We start from the raw sequence: 14,942 nt of genomic DNA on the forward strand, positions 1-14,942 counted from the left end.
CCATGGGATGATGGAATTGGATCAGCCCTGCAGGGACACTCAGTGGCCATGGACAGCAGAGATCTGCTGGAGGGAGGATGGGCTGTGGGAGAGATAAAGAAAACTGCCCCATGGACAGCAGAGAGCTGCCCAGCTCTGACAGATGGGGACTGAACACACAGCCCTAAATCATATCTTGCAACCCAGGACAGGGCTGTCAGCTCCAGGAGAAAAAACAGGGGGCTTGGTACGAGTTCTGCTCAGTCTTTTTCTAATTAGCACCTTATTGTGCAAGGTAGGAAAGAATTGCAAACACTGGAGCAGTCAGCTGGGTTAAGGGAGACTGTGCAATCAGCCACATTTGGGAATGGGATTTCTGTACTGTTGTGGTTGAAAAATGGAGACTCAGTGGTTTTCGTACCCAGTGAGAATAAAAATGAAATATGTTATTCTGGGCATATCATGGCCTTGCTCACAGGGATGCTGAAGTTGCCTCCAATATCTTGAAGCTGCTGGCCTGAAAATTAACATTTTTTTTCATCATTCTGTCGGTAAAGATCTTCTTTGATTCTGTGAATTATTTAAAAAGCAAAAAGAAATAATATTTGGTTCTTTAATCTTATTTTCAAGTGGTAATATCATGGAAGCAAGCTGGAAATGCCTTTCCTTCACAGGGAGAGGAAATTGTTCAGTCCAGAAAGTTTGTGTATTTGGCAAATTTGAAAGTTTTTGCCTTGACTCAGTTGTGACAGCAGACCCACAGAGAGCTTTCAGGAAATTACAAAGGAGCTGATTTGGTTAATGAGGGGATGGTTTCATTAGTTACACTTTTGATAGATTCCAGTGCTTTGGCACTCACAGCCATGGTCAAGAAAAAAAGACTTTTAAGAGTCCCAGCATTACACCATCTCACACAGACCTCTGGCTTCACACACACCTCAGCTGGCCGGGGAGCACGGAATGCTGCCCCTCTGAGGCTGCTGGTGCCCCTGGAAAGGCAGGAGGGGATCTGCCAGATATGTTTTGTGGGGCTGCACAAGTGTTGTGTGTTGTTCCATCCCAGTTCCTGGGCTGGAATCCTCCCCCACAATGCTCTTTACAGCACTGGCCTTTTGGAATGTGGAGCCAGAAGGAAACACTTGGAGCTGCTGACACCTTGCCCCAGGCTCTGAGGAGATCTAAAGTGCCCAATTGCCATTAATTTCTCATTTGAATATCACTGGAGCCCCTGCACGGGGTACACCAGTGCTCAGCATTCCTTAGGAAGAAACTCTGACAAAGGGGCAGTTTTTAAACAAGATGTAAGAATTTTTTTCAATTATCCAGAATTCAGATGGATCTGAGTGGCAGGTGAAGATGCTGAAAATAAGACAAATAGCTTTGTAAAACAGGCAGAAGATTCAGCCGGTTCTGGGCACTCAGTTCTTTGACTGGAGCTTTTACAGAATGGAAAAGACAAGACTGTCTCCCAGCTCCATGTTTGAAGGAAATCTGAATCCCTACAGAGCAAGAATTCATGCTCCCTTTCCCTCCTCTGTGCTGTCTAGTGTGTGTACAGTCCTGAATCAGCCCTGCTTATCTGCAGGAGCTGGTGTCTGTTCCAGCAAGGGACATGGCAAGGGAGTGTTGTTCTGGCTGCTGCTTCTCTCTTCAGTGTCTGCAGGTGAGGCACAGCTGCAGAGAAAATATTCTGTGTTACAGCAATAAGCCAAACAGAAATGGATTACTGGTCACAAACCACAGATTGCTCACAAACAAACAAACTAACAAAAAAAAAAAAGAGGTTAAGACAAACACAACTGACACCACTCTAAAGCAAAAAAACCCCAACCAAAACAAAAAAAACAACAGCAATAACAAAAAAACCCAAACAAACAACAAAAAAACCCACAAAACACCAACAAAACAGAAAAAAAAAAAGAGAGAGAGAAAAGAAAAAGAGAAAAAAGGTAGCAATTAGCCTTATCCTGGTGGCCACTGGAGCAGAGGAGGAGACCCTTCTAAGGGTCTGTGGGATACACAGCAAAAGGAAGGGCAAAGGCTGCAAATAGCCCAGGGTTTCTGCCCACCCATCTAATGGGGCTTGTCTTTGAACTGCAAATACAAATCTAAATACAGATTGGTTGCCAGCTCTGGGTTTGAACATAAAGGTCCAGAAAAGAAAGGCATTAGGTGGAAAAGGGAAGCAGGCACCCCTTCTGATCTGCCAGTAGCACCATCATCATCCCAGTGCAGCTGTCTGGAAAACTCTGGACTCCCAGAGAGTAATTTCAGTGTAAGTATTTCCCATAATAGTTTGCTTTCCCATAAGTATTTCTTTCATGGTAAGAGAGCCATGACATTTCTAACAAGTAAACATCTGCCTTGTGATTGAATACTTTTGTTTATATTGTGACAAGTGAGAAAGAAAACAAAAGTCAGGAGCCCAAGTTGCAGAAGTGAAAACCATATTTCTTCTCCAGACACCTTGATCTCTAAATCATCTGTAGGCATGGGCAAAGCACCTGAAATGTGCCTGGAGATTTATGAAGCATTGCCTCACATCCAGCTGCTTTGTTGCCCTCAAACACTACATTCTCATTTGGCTGCATTTTCTACTCCACACAATAGATTTTAATTCTCAGTCGGGTGTTAGTGTAAGAATACAAGTGCCACAAAGATTTATCCATCCCCATCTACATCTTGGAAAGGTTCAAGGTATTTAATTACTAAAATATGCTCTGAGAGCTGGGAGGTTTGCACAGTTTGAAGGCCTCTAGCAGCACCCTTGAGAGCACCTTTCATTTTTGCTGGCCTCCTAAATGAGGATGGAACAGTCACAGCCAAGGCTGGACCCAAGTCCTGCAGGAAGATGATGTTTATTTGAAACACTCAAGTGAATTAGCCCAGGAGGCTGCTTTGAGTCATGCCCTGGTGAATGGGCAGATTTTGGCTCAGTGGAGGGAGATTGCTCATTGTGTAATGAAACTCTTTCTGCAGAGAAGCCCCTTTAGAGACAGCCTGACTTTCAGGAGTTCCAGCATGACTGTTTGAGCATTTAGCATTTCCTCCCTGGCCTGTGAGCACCACATCTTTGCTGCAGCACTGGGAAGGGAGTAAAATCCCTTCTTATGTGCCTCTTTGCCCTGAAAAATTTACCCAGAGTTGGGAACCCCGTGCACTAAAGCATCTTGGACCATCTCACTTCAATTCCATTGGCTGTCAGAGCAAACCCCAGCTTTGCCCTGGCTGACACTGGGTTTGTGCCCATTGTTCTGCTCTGGGTTACACATGCTCCCAAACCACAGGCTGCAGCGCCCAGGGATCCTGATGTTCAGCACTTCCCTGCCATTTGCATCTCCTTCTCCTTGGCACCTCTTGAGGACCCCACTCAAGTGATTTTCTGAGCTTGGTGCCACAGGTCACACGGACAGGGCAAGCACAGATTTGTGCTGTAACTCATGGCGCTGGGTGGAAGGTGAGGGACCACCCAGCCAGGGAGCCATTTGGAAAGAGTTGTCTGAGGGGGACAGAAGCTCCTGCTGTCCCTTCTGCACAGGAGGAGCTGAAAATCCTTCATTAGTTGAAAGATTTCTCCAATAACTGACTCAAGTCCCTTGCAGTAAACAGTCTGCCATCCCAAAGTTACTTCACTTTGTTGCCAGGAGGGGAGAAAATCCAATTCACTGCCTATTGTTATCCCTGCCTTTTTCTATGAGAAACAGACTGTCCTGTGTCTAGACCAAATTTATGACTTTATTATTGCTGCAGCAGTGGCAAAGCCAAACCATGGTAAACAACAAGGAACAGTAATCCAGGAGAGATAAATCCAGCCCATAAAGTCATGTTTAGCTCATCTGCTCACTGGTGACTTGGAGATTTCTTCTGTCCCTGACTCTTGCCTTTCCTTTCTGTTTTAAGCACATTCTGGAGCTCTGCCCAGCTGTTGGGACCCAGGACATTCCTCTGGCTGCCCTGGGTGATTCCAGACCCTGGCAGGGGCTCAGAGACCTTGGCACGGAGTCACAGACACCTGTGCCTTTGATTTTAGCCCATGGAAACAATTCCCAACTCTGTGTGAGGAGTTACAAGCCACAAGGGTTTGAGTAGAATGACAGTGAATTTGTCACAGGGTGAAAAAGTAGAATTTTGGGGTTTAGAATGGGGGTTCCAGAGGCAAGATGGAGGAATCTGGGCGTGTCCTGTCCTTCTTCTTCTTCTTGTCCTCCATCTTCTGCTGGGATGGTGACACTTCTGGATTGGTTTAGAGACAGACTGTCTAACACAGGTGATGGGTATTGGAAAATTATTGTAAATAAAGTACATATAGTTCTTAGTATAAAAAGCCAACACCACCCCAAGGGCAGGGACTGTGCCACAACCCGACCTGCTGGACAGATCTCAGCAGGGCAGAGAAAGAATGGAACAGATAAGAGAAAATAAACAACCTTGAAAAGCAGAACCGACAAATCTTGACTTCTTCTTCAGTTGTGGGGCTGGGATAAAAAGACTTTCTGATACCTCAGGGTCATCTCAAGCACAGAAACCTGAGAGCCACCCCCAGAGATGAACGAGCACGTGGTGGGCTGGCCCTGGCTGGACACGATGCCACCAAGCCTCTGGGAAAGGCCTGAGCCAGCCCACACATGGAGCAATGCATGAGGTCATTCCTTAGGCTCATTCCCTCATGTCCATGGCTTTTCACAGTATAGAGGAAGACAGTTCCTGCCCTGAGAGATGTAGGAACAAATCTGTGGAGTCATCCCAACCATTTTCTCTTTGGGGATGCATCCTGTGCTTGCTGCCATGTGTTTTATCCAGGTCTGCTCCACAGGAATAAATCCTGGCATGGGGCAGTTTACCTGCCTGCTCTACCCAAAGTGGCATTAAACAAGTTCTGATAATTGCTGTAATTCTTAATACACAATGAGATTTAGAAAACCCAGATCAAGAGTTATATTCTTTCTGAACAGGTAACAGCAGAAAGATTTTCCCTGGAAAATCTAGAACAAAGTCTCTTAATATCAGAAAATGAAAATCCTCTTTTACAGCGATAATTGAAGCCATTTATTGCAAAAAACTTGAACCTGAAATGAAAGTAGAAATAACATCCTGGTCATATACTTCATTGGAGAATTTCAGCTTGCAGACAGGAAGCAAATACTTTCTACAACTCAAACCAATAGCAGGTTTCCTGAAAAATATAGCTCCTTTCCACACAGTTGCCATCAAAAACTAGTTTTAAACCTCACTATGAAAAATTGCAGCTCAGTGTTGTTTTACAGGAGAACTGAGAATTCCCAGTGAGGGGCATTCATAATTTGGTAATGAAGTATTTTTTTTTTTTTACCAAGGAACATTTTTCACTTGTTTTGTTGTCATCTTTGGCCTCACCAGACAACTTTTTGCTATAGCTTTAACACATCTGTTATGTGGTTTTAATTAGATTTATGTGCAGCTTGGAGTCTTTAGCAAAAAAAAAAAAATAGATGATGTAGTGATGCCTCAGGTTTTAGCTTTACTATTCTTCAGATTCTGTGCTGCTTTAGTGTGTGGGTCTGGCCTTCATATGAGAGGATGGTGAGCTCTGTGCACAGAGCAGGGAGACAAAACAATTCCTGCTCCAGCTGGGCACCAAGGACAAATGACCCAAATCTCAGGCCAGGAGCACAAACCCCGTGGGCTGGAGAGAGAAAAACAAGCAGGGTGGGACTGCAGGGGCTAAAGCTGGGATGGGACAATGAACTGCAAGGTGCAAATGGAGCAGAGCTGATCCCAGGGACAGACCCCATGAGCAGTCGTGCATTTTGGGACCATTTTGGGTTGCGCAGCCCAAGGTGGATCCATGGAGGCCTTTTGATAAATCCCTGCTTTATTCTTTAGCTCTGACCAGGTCTGTTCTAGGGCACCCTTCACAAGGCATCAGTAGCTGTGCAAGGAAAACTGGAGGTACTTTACTCTCTTCCAGTTCCCTTCTGCATTCAGCGCTCTTGGGAAGGCAGGCACTTGGGCCATCTCCAGAGCTGCGTTTCTGCCAGCACCAGGGGCATGTCAGCACAACACTGCCTGCTGCAGGCTGTCAATGGGTCAGTTCCAACAGGGTACCTGGAATAACAGCAAGGATCAAACCAGCAAATACCCATCTCCCTGGTCCTTCACCATTAACCATGAGCCAGCAGCGCTCAGAATTATACCCTGAGGCCTGAGAAGGCCACTGGGATGCTGGAAATCACCGGGAACAGCATTGCCAGCAGGTCAGGGAGGGGATCCAGCCCCTCTGCTCAGCCCTGGAGCCACATCTGCAGTGCTGTGTCCAGCTCTGGCTCCCCAGCACAGCAGGGACAGGAGCTCCTGCAGCGGGGCCAGCGGAGGCTGCAGAGCTGAGCAAGGGCCTGGAGCATCTGGGTGCCCAGGAAAGGCTGAGGGAGCTGGGGCTGCTCAGCCTGGAGAGGAGCCCCAGCTGAGAGGGGCCCTCAGGCCTGGCTGTGCCTGTGTGCAGGGAGGGGCAGAGCAGGGCCCAGGCTCTGCTCCCTGGGGCCCAGCGATGGCACCCGAGCCACGGGCAGGCACTGATGCCCAGGAAGTTCCACCTGGACAGGAGGAAGAAATTCTCTCCTGGGCAGGACTGAGCTCTGAACAGATTGTCCAGAGGGGCTGTGGAGTCTCCCTCACTGGAGACATTCCAGAACCATCTGGATGCAGTCCTGTTCCATGTGCTCTGTTCCATGAGCTCCTCTGTGAGCAGGGAGCTGGGACCAGCTGCCTCACTGTGATTCCTTTCAGCCTGATCCATTCTGGGATTCTATTATACAGCATTCTCTATTTCTGCCTCAACATTTTCTGTCTGCTTTATCATTTATGCATTGTAATACATAAAAGATTGAGAAGGTGCTTTTGTGCATAACAAAGACACTTAAACCAGGAAACAACACATGAGGAATTTAGGGTATGGGTGGCCAGCCACCACATTTGCTGAGCTACTGTTCACTAGACCACACTCACTAAAATCCATAAATTGTGTGTTTAAAGTTCAGGCAATGCTAAGTGCAGAGTGATGCAGTTTAGCTGAAGACTCTTCGATGAGGGATGAAGAAAGGCAGCACCATCATGGTAGAGAACGTGCACATGATAATCCCCATGACTGTGGTGCATGCTGTGGGATATCCTGGACATCCTGCTGGCCAGAGTTGGATGCTTAAATTAATGCTCCAGGGAGAGCCAGTCCTGGGAGGAAGGTGACAAGATGGCACTGAAAGCAGTACAACAAATGCCAGCAGCAGCACTGTGGAGCTGGCACAGCCTCCTGTCTGCCACCTTGCCAAAATGGTTTATCCATTAAAGAACACCTGAGTCTTGCAAAGGTCAGGTGATCAGGTGTTGGGTTGGGACTCCTGAATTACACTTTGCTCTTGACTCTTTTTGGGAGGCTGTCCAAGTTGGTGAGGGTTGGATTCACAGCAGCCTTGAGGAAAGTCCTGGCTGGAATCAAACTCCTGAGTCATGTGCCTGATCCAGTGCAGTGGATCATCAGTGAAGCCAGATGGCCCAGAGCTTCAGGGCCTGGACAAGGATTTTGGGAACAACATGTTCTGAGGGAGCAACAGAGTAATTGGGGAAAAAAATGTACTTTTCCAATCTCTCCTGCCATCTGATGCTTGGTTGAGCCAAAAATATGTTTTAATACAAGGCTTCTGCATTTCAAATACTTTGCTTGATAGGAGGAAAACCCAAATGTCTTAACAATTACAGAACCATTCTGCTCAAATATTCCAGTGAGTCCTAGCTTGTACTTCACAGAGCCCCACTCTACACCTCCAGGGAAATTTGAGGCGCTTATCTTCAAGATCAGCAGGCAAAACATGCATAAAATGGGCAGGGGGTGGTGGGAGCACCCAAAGGCACCTTTCCATTTTGGGCCAGTTGTGGGGATCTCTTGGGAATGCTGGGAGAAGATTGCCTGTGCAGACCCAGCAATCCCAAAAGGTGACACAGTTTAGGAGAAATATCCCTTCTTCAACAAGCAGCTAGGTGCCATCTTCCTCAGCCATATCCCACATTCCTGATTATTTTTGACTTCTGTTCTTTCATTTTTATCTTTTTGCTTCACAGTTTTTCCTTTCAATGTTGCTTCTCCTCCTTTAGCTTTCACATACCTCAAAATTATACAGATGGTGTTGAGGATAATCTGCAACACTTAAGAGGATCCCAGGTTGCAGTAATATCCCTGGCATTGTTTTAAAGGACAGGAATGAAGGCAGAAGATGGAACAAGAAGACACATCTGTCCTGGGCAAACAGCGCTGGTTTTCCTTGCCAAAAATTCAGCCTTCAAAAGGAAGGCTTCAGGAGAGTGGTCTTGGATATGGAAAAATAATACTCTTCTGGAAACTCTGAATATAGTCAGAGGAAACCAGGAACAGGGGTGACCTGTCTGGGGAGCAGGAGGAGCTGGTAAGGCAGATTGTCCTTAAGCCTGAAGATATTTGATGTCATTTATCCCATCTGAAGATATTTGATGTCATTTATCCCATCTGCAAGCACTTTGTGCACTCATGCTGTGGGGGTCCCAGCTGTGGGTTTCTCTGGGTCTGGATTGAAGGGACTTGAGGCAGCAGTTCATGTTCACACTCAGGTGTTTATTGTTTCTTATCAGTAAAACATCTCACTGCTGTGAGTTGGGCAGCTTTTCATTAGAAGTCACAAAATGACCAACAAGCTCTTGGTACAAGGTCTTGTAAGACTAAACCATCCAATTAAGAACTGACACCTGGATTATTTCCCTTTCAACCCAATAACTGATCCCACAGAGCTGCAGTGCTGACTTTTCTGCCCAATTACAAAATGCCACCCAAACCCATGCAGAAGGAGGAAGAAGAAGCATGAAGAAGGAACCCAGGATGACACCCTGTGCCCTCCATCTTGCTTCCATCCACAACACACCAAAAACCCCAAAACCTCAATTTCTCACCCAGTGACACACCTACACTGCTCTCTATAATCTATTGCACACTTTTGTGGGTTCCAGTCTATCCTGAAGTCTGGGAAAGTTTCTCCATGAATGAAGAGTCAAAGTCAGAGCTCCCCTGGGGGTAGACAGAGGAATATTCCCAGTGCCCTGGGTTTCCACATCATGCAAAACTCCATTCTGGGGATTATCACATTATTCCTCATGAAGTTCTGTCTCACTGATGACTTGGTGCTGTTGCTCAAATCCTTGCCAATGGCTCTGAGAAGCAAAGGACTAAGAAACCACTGACACTGCAGGCTGAAGACAAGCTCATAATCACACCTTGAGAGGGTTACACCCAGGAAACTCAAGATGTTTCCAATTGTCTGTCAAGAAAAAAAGAAAGAAATGTGAAGCAACATATCTCCCCCCCCAGCCCCCAATATTTCGGTTTGCAAATAGAATGGATAATTGATTATAAATAATCCAGCAAAAAGCATCCACCCATCCCTTGGTCCCATATGCCATTAAGATCTATTAAGTTTGGGTGTCTTCTCTGTAAAAAAACCAGAAAATTATTGAGTTTCTGGACTCAATATTGCATTGCAATTATTGCACTATGATCAAAAGTAGGCTCAAATCATTCTTTTGGGTTTGAGAAAAGATTTAATGTCTTTGTAATTGAAAGATTGCAAAATGAAATGGTTCTCCGGGCAGTGACATCTCTTCTACCAGAAAGACTTTAAGGGAATGAAATAGTTTCTGTAAGGTTTTATAACAGTTGCAAAATTCTGATTTGACAAAAAGGTCCCAAACATGAAACATGATTTTCAAATTGAGACAAAACTAAATAGCTTCAATTTTCATTCTTCCTTTATTTGCATTCTGTTCTCTGAAATTCCAACCACATTGTTTACATCAGTGCAATCCCAAACAAAGCATTATTTATTGAGATGAAACAGAGCCATCTGCAAAAACAGTGTTTCTGACTACAAAATATGTTCCTTGTGTTCAAAGAACAGTTAATGTTTAGACTGACAAGTGATGAAAAAGATGAAAATAGCCAAGTTTCCAGAAGTTCTCTGCACTATCTTCCACATGTTTGTTACATAAATTGCAAAGGTACAGAGATGCTAATTTGTTTCTTCATTCCAGTAAGAAATTAAAGAAAAGAACAGGTGGAAATAGACAGGCTTACATAAGATTGTACTTATTGCTGGAGGAAAATCAAGTTTTCTGGAGCATGTCTGAAGGGAGCAGGGCTGAGAGGGGCTGAAGCCCAGGAACAGCTGAGGGAGCTGAAAAGGGGCTCAGCCTGGAAAAAAGGAGGCTCAGGAGGGACCTTGTGGCTCTGCACAACTCCTGACAGGAAGGGACAGGCAGGGGGTTGGGTGCTCTTGCCAGGGTACAGGGACAGCCTCAAGTTGGGCCAGGGAAGATTTGAGTTGGATATTAGGGGAAGTTTCATCATGGGCAAACCAGTTTGAAAACAAACCAGCAGGAAATGTCAAGTCAGAACAATTTAATAGGAAAATTAAAATAAAAGCAGAAAATGCTGGCTTAAACTGCCAGAGCCAGGCAGGCGCTGTCCCCTGTGTGTCAGGGTGGGGGCACAGCCCCATCCCATGGGGGCTCAGCCCTCCTGCAGTGCCAGCTGTGGCTCTGCTGCAGCAGGATCCTGCACAAGGGGGGAGTTTTCCTCTGCAGCTCCAGGGCTGCTGGAGATGGGCCTGCTCTCCCTCTGGGAATGCAGGGCAGGAGAAAGCTGCTCCTCTGGGAATGCAGGGGGCAAAGGCTGCTGTGCTGTTCCAGGGCAGATTGTATCCAGGTAGGAATGCTTGGCTCCTGCCCTGGGCGCAGCATCTCCCCATGGGATGATGGAATTGGATCAGCCCTGCAGGGACACTCAGTGGCCATGGACAGCAGAGATCTGCTGGAGGGAATTATCAGGAATGAGTCATGGAGGAGATAAAGAACACTGCCCCAGCTGTTTTTAACAGCTCATGGAGATGGTGATAGATTACATTGTTTTGGTTACATCTTCCATTGTAACCTAAGACAACGGGAAGGGTGGTAGGGCGCTGGAACAGCTGCCCAGGGAAACAGTGGAGGCTTTAAAAAACATGGGTGTGGCACTGGGTGAACAGTGGTGCTGGGTTAACAGTTGGATTGATGATCTTGGAATGTCTTTTTCAGCCCCAGTGGTTCACTATCTATTCTACTTAATGGAAGATCAAGGGAAGACACAACAAAGTGAAAGGCAGCAGGTTGCAAACAGATGTTTTCTTACCTCAGTGATATAGATTGAAAGTCATAGACATGAAATAAAACTAGTTAACAACTGAAAAGCATCCAGAAAAGGACTAGGGAGTGATAAGACTAACAGGAATATTTGTATGTACCAAGAAAAGGACAGACATTGAGAAGCTGAGTGAGAAATTCTGGTCCCTGAGCTGAGCTCTCTCCAGGTGTCAGCGTGAAGTTCCTCAGGCTTGGTGATACCACCTGGGCTGGCTGAGTCCCTGGTCTAGGGCACAGCAGCCCATTTTGTAGGTTTACAAGTTACGTGCCAGCTGACCATTAAGCCCTTTTGCATTTCTTCAGATAAGGAAAAAGCATCCCCTCACTATCTGTATCATCTCCTGGGTCACTGATTTTGCAGTAGCAGTAGTACTAAGGTACAGTCTGCATTTCTTTTTTAGAAGAAATCCTATATATCAGGTGGGTTTTCAGTGCTCCATTGGATGCAGGTCTGGTCAGGTTATTCAGAGCAAAATGGGGGACATAAAAGAAACTCCTGTAAATTTGTTCCGTGTAATTCGGAAAAAAGAATTAATTTTCAGTTCCTGATGCAGAAGTCAGAGAATTGAGAACAGAAGTATGTAATAAAAATGGTGTGCAGTGGAATAAAAGAAGGTAAGACCTGTGCACCACCTGAGGCTACACCAAACATAACATGGAAATGGTTTGCTCTTCACTGCCCAATCATTCTTAAAAGTACATTCTTAAAGGCCCACACCACAACCTTTAAATCTTATATTTCAAAAGAATTTAAAAAGTGGTATTTATAGCTTAGCAAAGAACAAAATCAACATATCATATACATTAGATATTATCTACAAAGGATGTATCAGCCTTACCTCTATGTTTACTAGATATTTTTTGATGTAATATCCCTCTTAGTTGACTTTTTGATTTTAGTGCAGTTGGCATGGCTTGAGTATGGCTGCAGCAAAACACATTTTGATTCTTGCAATGTGGGAAGAAAAAACACAAGAGGGGATCGAAACATCAACGTTAATTGAATAAATCTGCAGTAGAGTTCATCCTTATTCACTGGGATTTAGCACCTGGGAGCACATGGAATGGTTTGGGTTGAGAGAGAGATTAAACATCATCCTGTCCCACCCCTGCCATGGCAGGGACACCTTCCACTGTCCCAGGTGCCCCCAGCCCTGTCCAGCCTGGCCTTGGGCACTGCCAGGGATCCAGGGGCAGCCCCAGCTGCTCTGGGCACCTGTACCAGGGCCTGCCCACCCTCACAGGGAAGAATTTCTTACACCTTTATCTGTAGGACAGATTTGTCAGCAGCAAAACCTCATGGAATCAGAATAATTGCAGATGAAAACTAATGAACCCTGGTTAATCACCCAGTGGAAATGCCCCCAGCCATTAGGACCATTGTCTCTCTCATGAGAATGCAAAGAGCCTAGAAGTGGATGTACTGATATTACCTCTGCACAGCTGTACTGCCACAGGAAAGTGCAGATTGTTGAAATCCAAGTCTCTACAGGAAAGAAAATAAAAAAAAAGAGAGAGCAAGAAATGGATGGCGTGTAAGGGAAAGAAAGGAAGAAACAGAAAGAAGAAGGAAAGACCAGACACATTTTTTTGTAATTAATGTAAATCCTGGCAAATTAAGGAATCTATTGAATTCCTCAGAAGGAAAAGAAAGAAAATTCCCGGGTCCTTAGAAACAAAGATGGGAAAAAGAAGCCCAGCTGCAAAGGTTTTTCTTTCCCCCTTTCAGAAACCCTGTTGCTCTCCACATCTCCACTCCTCATTTGCAAAACCTGGTACCTCCAGTGCCTCAGCCCCTTGGCATGCAAGAGATGTGAATGCAAGTGACATTTCTGTTCCCAATTTCCAGTGTTAGCAGCCTGTGAAGGAGTTCAAGCTGCCTCAGAGGTGACTGGCATAGAGGTACAGCTTCTCCTGGCAGCCTGACTGCCAGTGCTGGGGTGGATGTTCAAAGGAAAGGTTCCCTCCAGCCACCATGCCACAGGGAGCATGCCCTCATCACATCTCAGGGTGTTCTGCAGGATATTCCAAAAAGATTCCTCCCAGGCAGCTTTTCTTCTTCCTCCTTCCCTGTAAACACCAAGTACCAACCAGCAGGTGAAGAGAGGCACTTTGGCTTTTCCTGATCAGTGGCTCAGCACTGGATGGTAGAGGGTGAATGGCAGGATAGGTAACAAGTGATTTAGAGTGGCTTAAGAAAGGTGATGAGAATGATCCAGGCAGATCATGTTTTGAAGGGGCTCCTGAAAGAGACAGTGAATCAGAGGTGACTTTGGAAGAAGCTACTCCTTGCTCAAGCACAGCAATGGGACCTTCCCACAAAACAGTCCAGGAGCAGGAATGTGGAGGAGTGAGTGCAGCTTCTGAAAACAAACCCTGCACTTCTTCTTCCCCCCCTTGGCTCTCAGAGCCAGCCTTAAAGGTGCAAAACTCATTCCTGGGCTAAACAGACAAATGGGGATACAAGCATCATACAGTCACCCCAGGACATGCTCCCTGCCTGATCTGTGGTCCTATTACAAGTCTGAAAAATCAACATCCAGAAGTGGACTGGAGAGTTCTTTGCTCATTAAGGTTCAGCCAGAGTGTCCTGGCACTGTAGCTCTGCAGCTCTGGTCCTGCTTCCCACAGGCTCATCCAGGATGGAGCCAGGGCAGACTCAAATGCCTGTAACAGAAATAATTCCCTTCCTCATGCCACTCTAGCATGGATCCAGGCTGTCCTAGGCAGTGTCAGGGTGCCTGGGCAGGACAGGAATCATCCATGGACACTCAAGGGCTCAGCAGGGCTGGGGCTGTTTAGGCATTGAGGCTCTGCCCCATATGGCTTCTGGGGTTTATCTTTAACAGTTCCATCTAGGTTAGAAATAGGATATGAGCTGGGTATATTTTTGCCAGCTTTTGTTGAGATTTTAGTTTAGAATTTCTTGCCTGAGGTGAAGGACAGAAACAACAAAAAAATTATTTCTGATCTAGCAAATGTGCCTCGTATTAGACATATTTGAAATTGAGAAGAAGGAGGAAACAAGAAAATTATGTACATAGCTTTCTAGTTCATACTGTGAGAATTCATCTAGGAAAACTGAATTTAAGCCATTGAAATTAAGACCTATATAGGCTCTAATAGTTTAGCCACCCTCTTTCAAATTATGACCTTTGTTTTTATCAGGTGACTCCTGAGACTGACAGAATTATTTGCTCTTTTGGGGACCTTAGTGTGCAGTTTGAAATGTGAATTCTTCCATTTCATATTTCCAATTTTTAATTTTGCAGCCAACTGAAAAAACCCCAAGGATCAGTTACCCAAGGGGGGAATTCTGAAACAGGGACAAATGACCATGACTTGGACTGTGCCCAGAAACAGGCAGGACTTCAGAGCCAACATGGGACTTTGGCTCTGTGTGTTCTTGAAGTTTTTTACTTTTTTTGGGAAAAAAAAAAGAGGAGAAACTGAGAACCAAGGGAAGGAGAAACAAATATCAAAACCCTAAGGTATGCCACAACCTACAAGTAGATACTCCCCCATCATTTTTATTTGAGCCCTGCATGGCTCAGGGCAATAGTCTTGAATTTCATTCTTCTCTGAGGGCATTGGGTTATCTGAGAATGCAAAGTACATCCAAATTAATTTATCTCTACTGCTGCTCTTGCCCGTGGGTGTGGCTGGAGAGCTGCTCACAGCACCCCAAACCCTGCCCTCATTCCCAGCCTCCCTGCTGGCACCATGCCCTTACACAT

This window comes from Fringilla coelebs (assembly GCF_963513975.1).
Source record: "Fringilla coelebs genome assembly, chromosome: 18".
Lineage (NCBI taxonomy): Eukaryota > Metazoa > Chordata > Aves > Passeriformes > Fringillidae > Fringilla > Fringilla coelebs.